Genomic DNA, 16,664 nt, shown 5'->3' with positions numbered 1-16,664 from the left:
CCCCCCTATAGCAACACATAAATTACACCGACCCAAGCGCTGGTGTAGACAGCCCTATATTGGCATGAGATCTTCTCCCATCAATATAGCTACCACCTCTTGCGGAGGTGAATTTATTATGCCAATGGGAGAAGCTCTCCTGTCAGCAAAGCATCTTCACCAGATGCGCTGCAGCAGCACAGCTCTATCGGTGCAGCTGCGCAAGCCGCTGGAGCACTTCTAGTGTAAACAAGCCCTAAGTGTTGTGGATCTGGATGGAACCCAAGGCCTTGCCACAGAATGTTCACTATCCTGGGAAGAGCTCTCGCGATTGGTGAGAAAATAGATGATTTCAGGAAACCACTTCCTGAGGCGGAGAATGGGAAAAGAGCATATTCAAGGCAGTGAGTCACAGATATCAAATGCGAGGATTTGTGGCGTGCAGAATACGGCAGGCTGACATTGAAGTCCTTCCACTATGTCATTGTCACCTTTGGAACAACTTACCAAGGGTGGTGGTTTCTCTATCACTGGGATTTTGTCTAAAAGATGCTCTCATTCAAACAGGAATTAATTCAGAGAAGTTCTCTGGCCTGTGTTTTGCAGGGGGTCAGACTAGATGATCACAATGGTCCCTTCTGGCCTTGGAATCTATGAATAATTGAACACATCCTGGTTCAAAGATCACTGACTGAGCCATTAATAACTTCCCCCAGGACTATCTGCCTAACAGCTGGCTTCCCCTATGATAAGAATTTTTTACTGTCAATGAAATGATAGTCTTGGTAAAAGTGTAGCCATTTTGTCCTTCTTTCCTCATTAACACATGCAACTGTTCTCTGATCTGATATGTGGCCTTGCTGCATTAAAGGAGATTGTTTAGTGTGGAATGAATGAGGAGTCTGAATTGTGAAGGACCTACTGATCCATCTTCTCTTTCACTTTGTCCCAAATGCAAGACCAAAAGGGATGCTTAATTGAAATGAAGAGTGGTATATTTAGAACCAAACAAAAAGGAACTGTGGAATTTGTTACTGCAGGAAGTCATTGAAACAATGACTGTGCCTGGATTTGAAAAGGGAATAGATCCATTGTGTGTCAGTATGACTATTAATAATGCACAGCAATAGCTATTGGAGCTAAGGCAATGATGAATGAAAGTTTAAGGCATTAAACCTGGTGCTTCAGGGCACAAGATGCTTGCCTGCAGAAGCTGGGATGGACACTTTGTCACTCACATGCAGTACTGGAACATTTTCAAGGTGTGTTATGGTTTGATTATTTGCCTTGCTTATTAGCATCAAGTCTGGGCTACTGATGGAGAAACAAAGTTGGATTATGTTCTGATCTGCTGCAGCAACTCCCACAGTATATTCCTATGTAACATACAGCCAGGCACCCTTTTCCATAAACAAGGCTGAGACCCTAATGGAGTTAAGCACATAGCTCCCATTGAATTTATGGGAGCTGGATGTGTCACTCCCTTAGGTGCTTTTGAAAATCCCAGAATAAAACTGTTACACAGAAACTTCACAGGAATGTGCTCATGGCCATTTGTGACAGCACTGAAAGTGACTGCTATTTTGTTCAGCATCTTCAGGCTAAAGAGTACAGATAGCATCCTGGTGAATTCATAGAATCATAGAATATCAGGGTTGGAAGGGACCTCAGGAGGTCATCTAGTCCAACCCCCTGCTCAAAGCAGGACCAATCCCCCAACTAAATCATCCCAGCCAGGGCTTTGTCAAGCCTGACCTTAAAAACTTCTAAGGATGGAGATTCCACCACCTCCCTAGGTAACCCATTCCAGTGCCTCACAACCCTCCTGGTGAAATAGCGTGTCCTAATATCCAACCACTGCAACTTGAGACCATTACTCCTTGTTCTCTCATCTGCCAACACTGAGAACAGTCTAGATCTATCCTCTTTGGAACCCCCTTTCAGGTAGTTGAAAGCACCTATCAAATCCCCCCTCATTCTTCTCTTCTGCACACTAAATAAGCCCAGTTCCCTCAGCCTCTCCTAATAAGTCATGTGCTCCCACCCCCTAACCATTTTTGTTGCCCTCTGCTGGACTCTTTCCAATTTTTCCACATCCTTCTTGTAGTGTGGGGTCCAAAACTGGACACAGTACTCCAGATGAGGCCTCACCAGTGCTGAATAGAGGGGAATGATCATGTCCCTCGATCTGCTGGCAGTGCTCCTGCGTATACTGCCCAAAATGCCATGAGCCTTCTTGGCAACAAGGGCACACCGTTGACTCATATCCAGCTTCTTGTTCACTGTAATCCCCAGGTCCTTTTCTGCAGAACTGCTGCCTAGCCACTTGGTCCCTAGTCTGTAGCAGTGCATGGGATTCTTACATCCTAAGTGCAGAACTCTGCACTTGTCCTTGTTGAACTTCATCAGATTTCTTTTGGCCCAATCCTCCAATTTGTCTAGGTCTCTCTGTATCCTATCCCTACCCTCCAGCATATCTACCACTCCTCCCAGTTTAGTGTCATCTGCAAACTTGCCAAGGGTGCAGTCCATGCCATCCTCCAGATCATTAATGAAGATATTGAACGAAACCGGCCCCAGGACCGACCCTTGTGGCACTCCGCTAGATACCGGCTGCCAACTAGACATGGAGCCATTGATCACTAACCATTGAGCCTGATGATCTAGCCAGCTCTCTACCCACCTTATAGTCCATTCATCCAACCCATACTTCTTTAACTTGTTGGCAAGAATACTGTGGGAGACCGTGTCAAAAGCTTTGCTGAAGTCAAAGATCGGGCACAGGAACCTCACAAACTTCAGTTATAGAGAGATTCTCAATGGCTTTTGGTTTAAAAACAGACAGAACTTGCAGGATCTTATGCGGTAGGATTTCTCCATCCATTCATTCTTCTGTTCCCTTTTATTTTCACTCTCTTTTCTCCATCATTATTCCTTTTTGTTTTTTACTTGTCTTCTTTCTGTCTTTTATCTTCCATTTTATTTTTCTTTCCCGCATTAGCTTCATGTATTAACATGTAGTCAATTTTTATATAGATTTTTAAAAATGAGCCCCTAATTCTCAAATAGAGAAACACAAGTTTACATATTGTGTCATGGTAACATTATTTGTGGGCATTAATACAGTAATCCCTAAAACTTAGAACTGAAATATATTTCACAAGGTTCTCTCCTCATAGAGAAGAAAGGCTTTTGTGGAAGTATTTAAGTCACTGTCTTGGGAAAGATAAGGTGTTTTTCATTTGGGTATATATCCTGGTCCATTCTTCATTTCTAGACATACATAGTAATTTCTTTCCATAAACAGTAAGACATCCCCCCATGTCTGGTGGAAGTCTGATAGCTACTTGGAAATTTCAAATACTGTAGTATCCTACCAGTGTGTCAGTGTCATGTATGTTGTCACCGATTAATTTAGGTACAGGATTACATAGTCTAATTTGGAGATTGCCAATTCCCCTTCCAGCATGCATAACTCTGGGTTCCAAGGAATTATTTTAATTTAACACATGAGGCCACAGGATTTGACTTTTGTTTTTGCCGATGGATGCTCCTCTCCGCCTCCTCCCCACTGTGTGAGCAGGGCCTCCGGAGAAAGAGGCCGAGCAGAGGCAGGGCTTCAGGGAGGAGCCCAGGCAGAGCAGGAGGCAGGGCCATGGTCCAGGCACCGGGGCCCACAAAAGATTAAGTCAGCCCTGTAGGTGCTAAGAACCCTCTTTTCTGTGGGTGCTTGTGCCCCAGAGCACCTACGGAGTCTACGCCTATGAAGGAGGCAATAAAGTATAGACCACAGCTCAAAGATCAAGCCTTGTTTTAACAGAAAAAATATATGTCTGGAAAACAACCGGATTCTTTTTTGTTTCTGGACTACCATAAACCATGCAAAACAATGAAGGCATCCATATATTCAGGAGAATAAATAGAGTATAACAAAAGGCATATTTTTTCCTGACTCTTTAACAAATATGAACTCCTGGCTATGATTTCACTCCTTCACAGGGAGATTCCTATCCATGCAGTCACACACTGTATTCTGTAATCTATGAAACATGCACAGTGGAGTTTTCAAAAGTGTGTCTGTTGAAGATGCTCTGCCGATAGGAGAGAGCTCTCCTGTCTGCATAATCAATCCACCTCTATGAGAGGTAATAGATATGTGGGCAGGACAAGCTCTCCTGCTGACATCGTGCTGCCCACACTGGTGCTTAGGTCTGTGTAATTTACGTCACTCAGGACAGGTGGCTTATTCACACCCCTGAGCAACACAAGTTATACCGCTGAAAGTGGTAGGGTAGACAAAGCCTTAAATCTTTATGGAGCCACAGGGCATTAGCTTTCCCCCTCTGTCACCATCCTTGAAATGTGGTTTCATCAGAATCAATATTTTTCTAATGGAAAATGTCAGCTTTGGCCAAAATGTTACAATTTTCATTGGAAAAGCCAAATAAAAATGTTGGTTTTGAATTGATATTTCCACTTAATGAGAAAGACAAGATAGACGAGGCAATATTTTTTATTGGCCCAAGTGCTGTGGGTGGAAGGGATAAGCTTTCAAGCTTCACAAAGCTCTTCCTCAGGTCTGGAGAAGGTAATCAGAAACTTGTCCCTTCCATCAACAGAAGTTGGTCCAATAGAGGATATTACCTCCTGCACCTTGTCTCTTTCATATCTGGTGACTAACATGGCTACAAAAACACTGCAAATTTCCATATAATATAATTTTTAATCTTATTGTAAGTCCAAATGTTGTCTTGAAATGAAATATTGAGTTTCAAAATGTCTAAGAGTTTTGATTGAAAATGTCAAACAAAATGTTTTCATTTCACATTTCACGTTTCCAAAGAAAAAATGTTCAGAACATTTCAATCTGTGAAAAACAGACTTTGTCCCATTTTGGGCCAAAACACATGTTGAAATATTGGCATTTCTCACCAGATGGGAATTCTGTTTTCCAATCAGCTCTGTGCCTAAAGAAGTTAAGAGCCCATCTTTCCTATCGGCTTTCAATGGAAGAGGGGTGTCTAACCTCCTTGGGCACTGTAGAAAATCCCAATGAATACTTCCCAGTGTAACATAAAAGAGAACCTGGAAACTGTTCCTATACCTCTAGTCAAGTCCCTTCTTATTTTTTATCCACATCTCTTTGTAAACTATTTCTGTCTCTCCCCTTTCAGTTCTGATAAGGATTTCTGGAAACCAACCTTGTTTCTTCACTGACTGATGGGATGCACTTCAGAAAATGTTGAGCTAGCATTGGAGGAGACTGGCATTAGTAAGGAACTCTTGATTACTACCCATAGAAATCATGAGACCCCTGTGTGACATTTCCCAGGTATAATCTGGACAGATGAACAGCTATGTCCCCTCAAATCTCCAGGCATCTCTGGGGTGCCTTTTACACTGCTTTTCTGTGAGAACCACCACTCCTGGCCAGTTCACACACAGCCTCTAGCATGCAAAATCACTACCAATTGAATTACATGAATGCTCTGACCAGACACTCATGAATTACAAAAAGGGCAACACCAGCAAACTCCCAGTCCCAGCCCTTCCCCCAGAAATGTGCAACTTGTACTGCCCAGCACCCTAGTGGACAAAGCAAGCTCATAGAAAGTCTGTCATTTCATCAGTGGAAAATGGTGTGCACCAATCCTATTATCTCAAGTGAAGGTTCCCAAACACTTGAATCCAAACACACTTGATTAGATAAAACAAGTTTATTAACTATAGAAAGATAGATTTTAAGTGATTACAAGTCATGAGGCATAAAAGTCAGAATTGGTTACAAAGAAAATAAGATAAGCCTTAAACTAATACCTAACTTAGCAAGCTAACTGGATTCAAAGCAAAGGTTTTTCTCATCTCATACTCTCTACAATCTTTAATGGCTGGAAGCCTCCAGGCCAGGACCCCTACACCAGTTCATTATTTCTTCAGGTGTCATTGCTGCTGTGAGCAGAATGGAATGGAGGAGAGACGTAATTAGTGATGTGTGTGTTCTCTCTTCTTATACCACTTTCCCTCTTTGAGGGTCACCTCCAGCTCGAGTTCAGGTGACAGTCTGCTTACATAGGAACTCCCAGCTGTTTTCCTTTGCCAATATGCAAAACTCTCATTCACCCCCTCTTTCCTGCTGAAGAATGGCTGCTTAACTAGATGATAGCCCACTTGACTTTGTTGAGACCTGGATGAGGTGTTGGTTTGTTTTTTTGTTTGTTTGTTTCTGAGGACCTGGTTTGTGCCTGCTTTTTTAAACTTGGGGCATGTTACAGCAATGTTATACAGTAGAAACTTATAGCTTTACATACAATGATGATGTACATTTCACTAGAGCAATAATGTCCAGCAGATTATGAATTTTCAAATGCTACATCACAAGGTTGCAGTGGGGGAGGTTTAGATTGGATATTAGGAAAAACTTTTTCACTAAGAGGGTGGTGAAACACTGGAATGCGTTACCTAGGGAGGTGGTAGAATCTCCTTCCTTAGAGGTTTTTAAGGTCAGGCTTGACAAAGCCATGGCTGGGATGATTTAACTGGGAATTGGTCCTGCTTTGAGCAGGGGGTTGGACTAGATGACCTTCTGGGGTCCCTTCCAACCCTGATATTCTATGATTCTATGATAAGGTATACTTTGCACAAAATTTATCATGGTTTTGTAAAAAGGATGAATGTAGGGGTACAGTCACACCCTATATCCCATGTTTGGGTGGCTTTGATTCTGATGGTGGAGGGGGTATAAGCAGACCATTCTTGGCTACCCATGGTGGCTAGAAGATTATTAAAATCATTATTACCTGACAAATATTCCACACTTTATCTTCCCATAACAATTCTGGGACAAGCCAATTCCCATCTGGGAGCCAGAGAGTTCAGTCTTGAAAGGAGAATAGACAGTCTCCCATTGATTTCAATGGGCTTTTGATATAACCATAAACACTCATGATTCATAGAATCATAGAATATCAGGTTTGGAAGGGACCTCAGGAGGTCATCTAGTCCAACTCCCTGCTCAAAGCAGGACCAATCCCCAACTAAATCATCCCAGACAGGGCTTTGTCAAGACTGACCTTAAAAACTTCTAAGGAAGGAGATTCTACCACCTCCCTAGGTAACACATTCCAGTGTTTCACCACCCTCCTAGATGAAAAAGTTTTTCCTAATATCCAACCTAAACCTCCCCCACTGCAACTTGAGACCATTACTGCTTGTTCTGTCATCTGCTACCACTGAGAACAGTCTAGATCCATCTTCTTTGGAACCCCTTTCAGGTAGTTGAAAGCAGCTATCAAATCCCCCCTCATTCTTCTCTTCCGCAGACTAAACAATCCCAGTTCCCTCAGCCTCTCCTCATAAGTCATGTGTTCCAGTCCCCTAAAAGTTTTTGTTGCCCTCCGCTGGACGTTTTCCAATTTTTCCACATCCTTCTTGTACTGTGGGGCCCAAAACTGGACACAGTACTCCAGATGAGGCCTCACTTGTCCTTGTTGAACCTCATCAGATTTCTTTTGTCCCAATCCTCCAATTTGTCTAGGGCCCTCTGTATCCTATCCCTCCCCTCCAGTGTATCTACCTCTCTTCCCAGTTTAGTGTCATCTGCAAACTTGCTGAGGGTGCAATCCACACCATCCTCCAGATCATTTATGAAGATATTGAACAAAACTGGCCCGAGGACCAATCCTTGGGGCACTCCACTTGATACCGGCTGCCAACTAAACATTGAGCCATTGATCACTACCCGTTGAGCCCGACAATCTAGCCAGCTTTCTATCCACCTTATAGTCCATTCATCCAGCCCATACTTCTTTAACTTGCTGGCAAGAATACTGTGGGAGACCGTGTCGAAAGCTTTGCTAAACTCAAGGAACAACACGTCCACTGCTTTCCCCTCATCCACAGAGCCAGTTATCTCGTCATAGAAGGCAATTAGATTAGTCAGGCATGACTTGCCCTTGGTGAATCCATGCTGACTGTTCCTGATCACTTTCCTCTCCTCTAAGTGCTTCAGAATTGATTCCTTGAGGACCTGCTCAATGATTTTTTCAGGGACTGAGGTGAGGCTGACTGGCCTGTAGTTCCCAGGATCCTCCTTCTTCTCTTTTTTAAAGATGGGCATTACATTAGCTTTTTTCCAGTCATCCGGGACTTCCCCGGATTGCCATGAGTTTTCAAAGATAATGGCCAATGCCTCTGCAATCACATCCGCCAACTCCTTTAGCACTCTCAGGTGCAGTGCATCCGGCCCCATGGACTTGGGCTCATCCAGCTTTTCTAAATAGTCCCGAACCACTTATTTCTCCACAGAGGGCTCATCACCTCCTCCCCATGCTGTGCTGCCCAGTGCAGCTGTCTGGGAGCTGACCTTGTTTGTGAAGAAAGAGGCAAAAAAAGCATTGAGTACTTTAGCTTTTTCCATATCCTCTGTCACTAGGTTGCCTCCCTCATTCAGTAAGGGGCCCACACTTTCCTTGACTTTCTTCTTGTTGCTAACATACCTGAAGAAACCCTTCTTGTTACTCTTAAGATCTCTTGCTAGCTGCAACTCCAAGTGTGATTTGGCCTTCCTGATTTCACTCCTGCATGCCTGAGCAATATTTTTATACTCTTCCCTGGTCATTTGTCCAATCTTCCACTTCTTGTAAGCTTCTTTTTTTGTGTTTAAGATCAGCAAGGATTTCACTGTGAAGCCAAGCTGGTTGGCTGCCATATTTACTATTCTTTCTACACATCGGGGTGGTTTGTCCCTGTAATCTTAATAAGGATTCTTTAAAATACAGCCAGCTCTCTTGGACTCCTTTCCCCCTCATGGGGGGATCTCCCAGGGGATCCTGCCCATCAGTTCCCTGAGGGACTCAAAGTCTGCTTTTCTGAAGTCTAGGATCCGTATTCTTTCTTCCCTATGTCAGGATCCTGAACTCGACCATCTCATGGTCACTGCCTGCCAGGTTCCCATCCACTTTTGCTTCCCCTACTAATTCTTCCCGGTTTGTGAGCAGTGGGTCAAGAAGAGCTCTGCCCCTAGTTGGTTCCTCCAGCACTTGCACCAGGAAATTGTCCCCTACCCTTTCCAAAACTTCTTGGATTGTCTGTGCACCGCTGTATTGCTCTCCCAGCAGATATCAGGGTGATTGAAGTCTCCCATGAGAACCAGGGCCTGTGATCTAGTAACTTCCATGAGTTGCTGGAAGAAAGCCTCGTCCACCTCACCCCCTGGTCCGGTGGTCTATAGCAGACTCCCACCATGACATCACCCTTGTTGCTCACACTTCTAAACTTAATCCAGAGACTCTCAGGTTTTCTGCAGTTTCATACTGGAGCTCTGAGCAGTCATACTGCTCCCTTACATACAATGCAATTCCCCCACCTTTTCTGCCCTGCGTATCCTTCCTGAAGAGTTTATATCCATCCATGACAGTACTCCAGTCATGTGAGTTATCCCACCAAGTGTCTGTTATTCCAATCACATCATAATTCCTTGACTGTGCCAGGACTTCCAGTTCTCCCTGCTTGTTTCCCAGCCTTCTTGCCTTTGTGTATAGGCACTTGAGATAACTCGCTGATCGTCCCTCTTTCTCAGTATGAGGCAGGAGCCCTCCCCTCGCTCGCGCTCCTGCTCGTGCTTCCTTCCGGTATCCCACTTCCCCACTTACCTCAGGGCTTTGGTCTCCTTCCCCCGGTGAACCTAGTTTAAAGCCCTCCTCACTAGGTTAGCCAGCCTGCTTGCAAAGATGCTCTTCCCTCTCTTCATTAGGTGGAGCCCGTCTCTGCCTAGCACTCCTCTGTCTTGGAACACCATCCCATGGTCAAAGAATCCAAAGCCTTCTCTCCGACACCACCTGCATGGCCATTTGTTGACTTCCACGATTCGGTGGTCTTTACCCAGGCCTTTTCCTTCCAGTTATTCAGGGAATAACTCCCTTGGAGTTGGGAGGAAAAGGTCCCTTCTGGCAATTTGCAGTGTTGCTGTAGTCATGATGGTCCCAGAATATTAGAGAGACGGGATCATGGAGGTAATACCTTTTATTGAACTTCTGTTGGTGAGAGAAATAAGCTTTCAAGCTACAGAGAGCTCTTCTTCATGACCACTGTCAGAGACCAGATAATGTGGGTCAGTTGTCTGATCCCCAATGACAATTCCTATGTTCTTATTCACCATCAGCTAAATCAGTTGCCTGGAAAATATCCCTGTTGAGGTTCCCTTGCATGGCTGTAGGAATAGAGGAAGAGAATTTTTCATTTTCATTTGTAAATAGAGCAGAACAATGCAATGAAGCCATCAGGGGAACCCCACCAGCAGCAGAACATTTAAAATTGCTCACCTGGAAAAGGACTACAACATCTTTCCTTCCCAAGGGCAGCCCCACCAGCTCCCTTTCCCCTCTTGGACCAAGTACAAAAACCTGGAGGGGGGGTGGGTACGCTCAGCACTAGTTCAGAAAGAGGGGATGTTGTGGTGGAATGCTGCTTCTTTGAGCCAGAAAGACCACCACCCTCTGCCTTTAGCACAGGAGAAGGTGTTTTGCTTCCCCCATCTCCTCTTATTTTGACTCCTGTATTTCCTGAGCTTTAGATTCACCAAGCAATTTTTCCAAAAGCGTCTCAGTCACTTAGGTTCTTAAGTCATTTAGGGGCAGATTTTTAAATTATTTAGGTAGATAAATCAGATTTGTAAAGGTATCTTGCCCTTAAGTCCTTTTGAACATTTTACCCAGTGTCAACAACCTACCTTGGGTAGGAGAGTAGTTACAATGATTTGTACTGATGAAATTCGAATGGACTGAACACTGAATATCACCATAAAGAATTTCATGGAATAGTTAGTAAAGGTTAAATTATTAATTGTGTTCTTATTAGGAAATGCCTACCAAGATTTAGTTTCAGAGTAGCAGCCGCATTAGTCTGTATCCGTAAAAACAAAAGGAGGACTTGTGGCACCTTAGAGACTAACAAATTTATTTGAGCATAAGCTTTCCTAACCCTAACCCTAACCCTAAAGCTTATGCTTAAATAAATTTGTTAGTCTCTAAGGTGCCACAAGTCCTCCTTTTCTTTTTGCGAGATTTAGTTGTATGGTGTATTTCAGTCTATCAATTTAGTCTTATTAAAAAGCACTCTGACTGTTTTTCTTATTATTATTATACTCTCACCGGAGCTAGGTAATACATAACTTTCTTCGGATTACAATTACTTCCATTGCTCCGGTTTGAGTCCTCAAATGGGATTTCCAAACTTCTTTGGGAGGAAATCCTGGTGGGACACTGAGAGTGCATCCCTCTCCATGGATGGGAAGGCCCTGTAGAGCTGTGTTTTTTGATTTGGGGGCTAAAGTAAAAAAAAAATTTTTTAATTGTTTAGTTTTCTAGGATTTATTGTATGTTTAAAAAAACTGAAGTAAAACTGAAAACAAAGTCCTTTTGAATCAAAATGTCAAAACATTTTGTTTAAAAAATATTGAAGTGAAACTATTCAAATTTCAGAACTGTTTTATTTTCAGCCAAAAAAAATCAATGACTTTCACACAACTTGTGAAATGTTTGTCTACATGAATCTGCATTTTTCAGTGAAAAAAATTTTATCTGAAAATTTTTCCCCAGCTTTACAACACAGCTTCATTTTTTAAAAATTTATACATGCTAGATTAAAAAAAAATTGACACTTTTTTCCTTGGTCAGTTACATTTTTGAAAACTGTCCCTAGCTTGATTTGTGGCTACTTGGGCAAGCTGGATATTTCCTTTAATATCCACCCATCACCTCTTTTTAAATGAACCACCATACTGGCCTCTGTTGCTGAAGAAACTATTGCTGAATTTCTGTGCATTGATCTGTGCACTATCTTTGAATAGGGATGAGAAATTATGTGCCTCCCATAATGCATTTGAACAGTACTCTAAAGTGCACACTTACTGTTGGTAAATGCTTCCTGGATGCCAGCTAACACTGTGTGACAAGCCTTTATTCCTTTTATTCTTAAAACTTCATCCACAATGTCCCTTTAGTAAATTAGTTGCAGGTAATTTTAGAAGGAAAAGGGTTCCAAAACAATTGGTTATTATCTACAGATACACTTCACTGTTTTCTTTAACCAACTTTAGGCCATTGAAAGTTACACAAATTCTATACAGACAACTTGTGTGCAACTTTAAAGCATGTATGTGTGGCACATGAGTGTCAAGGTCCGAACCATTTTATTATAATGTGAAAGAAACCCAAACTGAAGAAGCAAAGCCTACCACTTTACTTTCAAAAATAAAATAGCACAAAAGAATTCCAATGCTACCTACCTACCTGCCCTGAAAACAAAGATTCTTTTCTGATTACATGAGATCACAACTTTAGGTAACAAAAGCAGCACACGTATTGTTTTTTTCTCCGTGAATTTTAACCATGGCCCCCAGATATTAAAAATAAAACCTTGCAAATCCCCTTTTGTGGTGATTCATTTTAAAACCACATTGAACACTGTTATCCAAGACCAATTCACCCTCTGAAGTTAATGCAAGGCATGTCTTGGTGAAAGATTTACACAGTGCCATTAAAAAGCTATCTAAGCCCATGACCCATTTCCTAATTCAGTCTGAATACACACAATATTTCAACAATTTTTTAAAAAAAGCACAGAGGCAAACACATAATGAAATCTATTGTATTTCCCAATGTTCTGTTATTGTAGGCAGTATTCAACCCAGAGATCAGTACAAAATACATTGTTATCTGTTCCCCGTATGTATAAACTAGAACTGTGCAATACTTTTGTTATAAAACACACAAACCTAACCAAAATTTCAGGTTCACACCCAAATTAGGAATCAGCTGGGTTTCAGTTTTGCTTAGGGTCCTAAAGGGGAGCTGAGCACTTTTGAAAATCTGGCCTCGTGTTGCATTTTCTGATCCTGTTCTCTCCACTAAATTGAATGTGAAATGGTTTGTTCTCCCTGGATAGCTGGAAGTCTCTATAGCCTGAGTTTGGTGGTATGTTAGGGGTTCATTGTGGGCCTGATCCCAAGCACAGTGATAGCAGAAAGATTCTTTGCTTTCAATGGGTTTGGACCAGGTTCTGAGGATGGGCACTGATTCACGTACTAAATGGGAACCGAAATGGGGTTGATAACGGCATAGCAGAAGCCTTGTCTCATTTTCAGGTCCACCGATTTCTGGAGCTGGCACTAGGAGCCAGCCGGGAACCCAGGCAGATGGCACTAGGACTATGGAACCTTGGTGTAGAATGTTTGTCAGTGTGGTGTGGAGATCAGTTGCTCCATGCACGTGGCAGAGCTATGAGAGAAGTTTTTAATGATTTCATGTAATTTCAGGATCAAGAAAGCTGGTCAACAACATGGCCCATTACAGAGGAACAGGTGCTGTGGTACATGCTGTTGTTGGCAACCCATCAACTGGTGTCCTGCACAATCTCTATTTGCCTTTCTGCCATTACATTTGTCAGTAGGCTAAATGATTATCCTGATCCTTGCAGTGGTTTTTGTTCAAAGGTTTTTGGCCAGGTGTTCGCCTACTGGTGGCCCCAGGGTGGATTCCTGTCATCCCATCATGATTTACATACTTAGGGATCTCGGGCAGTTCCTTGGTGACGTATGTCATAGTGGACAGGAGGCGGCCTTGTTCAGGGCAGCATTCTTGATAGCATTTTTAGTGCTTTCAGGATCAGTGAGCTAGAACCTGGGTCCAGTAGGGACTCAACAGAAGGGCTTTCCAACTGCTTGATATACAATGGCGTGAGCATTCAGTGATATTACACTTGTGAAGGTCAAAGATGGCCAGGGTGAATCTGTTATCCTCTGGGAGGGTGGTGAGTCTGGGGTCTGCCCAGTTCAGACTTTGAAGGCCTACAGGCTGATAGGGCCAAAGAGGGAAGGGTCCCTTTTTATGCAAGGCGATGGGAGTCTCCACACAGCATATCAGTTTGTTACCATGTTGAGATGGGGGCTGATGAGGTTGGGGCTGCCAGCCCGTGAATTTGGTTCTTACTCATTCAGAATCGGGGCGGCAACAGCAGCAGCACAGCTAGGTATGGGAGCAGAGGCAATTCAGGTAATTGGGCTTTGGCATTTGGATGCATACCGAACGTATGCAAGACCTCAGGCGGTAAGTCAGCATTCATTTGTGGTAAACTCATTACAGATGTTGGACGACCAGCCATGCAGACGGTAGTGTGAATCTGCAGGCATAGTAATGTCTTTTGGGTGCATAGGCACATGTCCAGCTTGCCCAATGGTTCGCAGCGGGGCTTCGATGATGACGCAATACTCAGCTGGCATGCAAGAAGGGGCATGTTATGGGAACAACTAATAACACTGCTGTATGCTGTGCAGGCCCGTCAGCAGCCACCAGATGTAACTGTGGTGCATCTTGGGGAAAACAATTTGAGAATGCTTAAAGGGGTGGAACTAATGATCAGAGCAAGCAGGGACTTGTGGCTGATCCTTGAACTTTTTCTAGGAGTTAACATTGTTTGATCAGACATGCTTCAGTACAGGGTCTGGCAGGGAGCCATGAGCCCCCCAGGGTGGACAAAGCAAGGAGGTATGTGAACAGGGAGGTGGCTAAATTCCTTGGGACCATAGGAAGGGCAGTAATTTCACATTCTGGCATAGTATATGGGGCAGAGAGTTGTTTCAGGAGGATGGTACGACTTAGGTGCTATCATGTTTTTAACTGATATAAAAGAGGGCATTAGGAGATGCCTGGGAACCAGACTTGGTGTGGAGAGGAGGCAGCCAACCTAATTGCTGGCACCAACTTCTGGCAGATATCCAGTACAGGTACCCCATAGGAAAGGTATACCAGATAAATGGATTGGAAAAGGACTTAAAAAAAGGTGCTCATTAAAGGAACGAATGGCAGGCGGCTGGAGACTCATGAGTGGTATGGCAGGGGCCAACCCCCCATTCTTATAGAATCATAGAAGATTAGGCTTGGAAGAGACCAACCCCCTGCTCACAGCAGGACCAACTGCAACTAAATCATCCCAGCCAGGGCTTTGTCAAGCCGGGCCTTAAAAACCTCTAAGGGTGGAGATTCCACCACGTTCCTAGGTAACCCATTCCAGTGCTTCACCACCCTCCTAGTGAAATAATGTTTCATCATATCCAACGTAGATCTCCCCCACTGTAACTTGAGACCATTGCTCCTTGTTCTGTCATCTGCCATTGATCACTACGCATTGAGTCCAACGATCTAGACAGCATTCTATCCACCTTATAGTCCATTCATCTAATCCATACTTCTTTAACTTTCTGGCAAGAATACTTTGGGAGACCATATCAAAAGCTTTGCTAAAGTCAAGGTATATCACGTCCACCACTTTCCCCATGTCCACAGAGCCTGTTATCTCATTATAGAAGGCAATCAGGTTGGTCAGGCATGACTTTCACTTGGTGAATCCATGTTGACTGTTCCTGATCACCTTCCTCTCCTCCAAGTGCTTCAAAATGGATACCTTGAGGACATGCTCCATGATTTTTCCAGGGACTGAGGTGAGGATGATCAGTCTGTAGTTCCCCAAATTCTCCTTCTTCCTTTTTTTAAAGATGGGTACTATATTTGCCTTTTTCCAGTTGTCTGGGACTTCCCCTGATCTGCACGAGTTTTCAAAGATAATGGCCAATGGTTCTGCAGTCACATTAGCCAACTCCCTCAGCACTCTCGGATGCATTGCTTCTGGCCCCATGGACTTGTGCATGTCCAACTTTTCTAAATTGTCCTTAACCTGTTCTTTCACCACTGAGGGCTGCTCACCTCCTCCCCATACTGTGCTGCCCAGTTCAGCAGTGTGGGAGCTGAACTTGTTCGTGAAGACCGAGGCAAAAAAAGCATTGAGTACTTTAGCTTTTTCCACATCATCTGTCACTAGGTTCCCTCCCCCATTCAGTAAGGGTCCAACACTTTCCCTGACCACCTTCTTGTTGCTAACATACCTGTAGAAACCCATCTTGTTACCCTTCGCATCCCTTGCTACCTGCAACTCCAGTTCTGCTTTGGCCTTCCTGATTACACCCCTGCATGTTCAAGCAATATTTTTATACTCCTCCCTCATCATCTGTCCAAGTTTCCACTTCTTGTAAGCTTCCTTTTTGTGTTTAAGCTCACCAGATATCTTGCTGGTAAGCCAAGCTGGTCACCTGCCATATTTACTATTCTTTCTGCACATTGGGATGGTTTGTTCCTGTGCCCTCAATAAGGCTTCTTTAAAACACACCAAGCTCTCCTGGACTCCTTTCCCCCTTATATTAGCCTCCCAGGGGATCCTACCCATCAGTTCCCTGAGGGAGTCAAAGTCTGCTTTTCTGAAGTCCAGGATCCGTATTCTGCTACTCTCCTTTCTTCCTTTTGTCAGGATCCTGAACTTGACCATCTCATGGTCACCACTGCCCAGGTTACCACCCACTTCTACTTCCCCTACCAATTCTTCCCTGTTTGTGAGCAGCAGTTTCAAAAGGAGCATGGCCCCTAGTTGGTTCCTCCAGCACTTGCGCCAGGAAGTTGTCCCCAACACTCTCCAAAAACTTCCTGGATTGTCTGTGCACTGCTGTAGTGCTCTCCCAGTAGATGTCAGGGTGATTGAAGTCCCCCATTAGAACCGGGGCTTGTGATCTGGCAACTTCTGTTAATTGTCCGAAGAAAGCCTCCTCTACCTCATCCTCCTTGTCTGGTGGTCTATAGCAGACA

Source organism: Lepidochelys kempii, chromosome 4 (genome assembly GCF_965140265.1).
Source record: "Lepidochelys kempii isolate rLepKem1 chromosome 4, rLepKem1.hap2, whole genome shotgun sequence".
Lineage (NCBI taxonomy): Eukaryota > Metazoa > Chordata > Testudines > Cheloniidae > Lepidochelys > Lepidochelys kempii.
The sequence above is the reverse complement of the archived record's forward strand: the minus strand, read 5'-3'. Positions refer to the sequence as shown.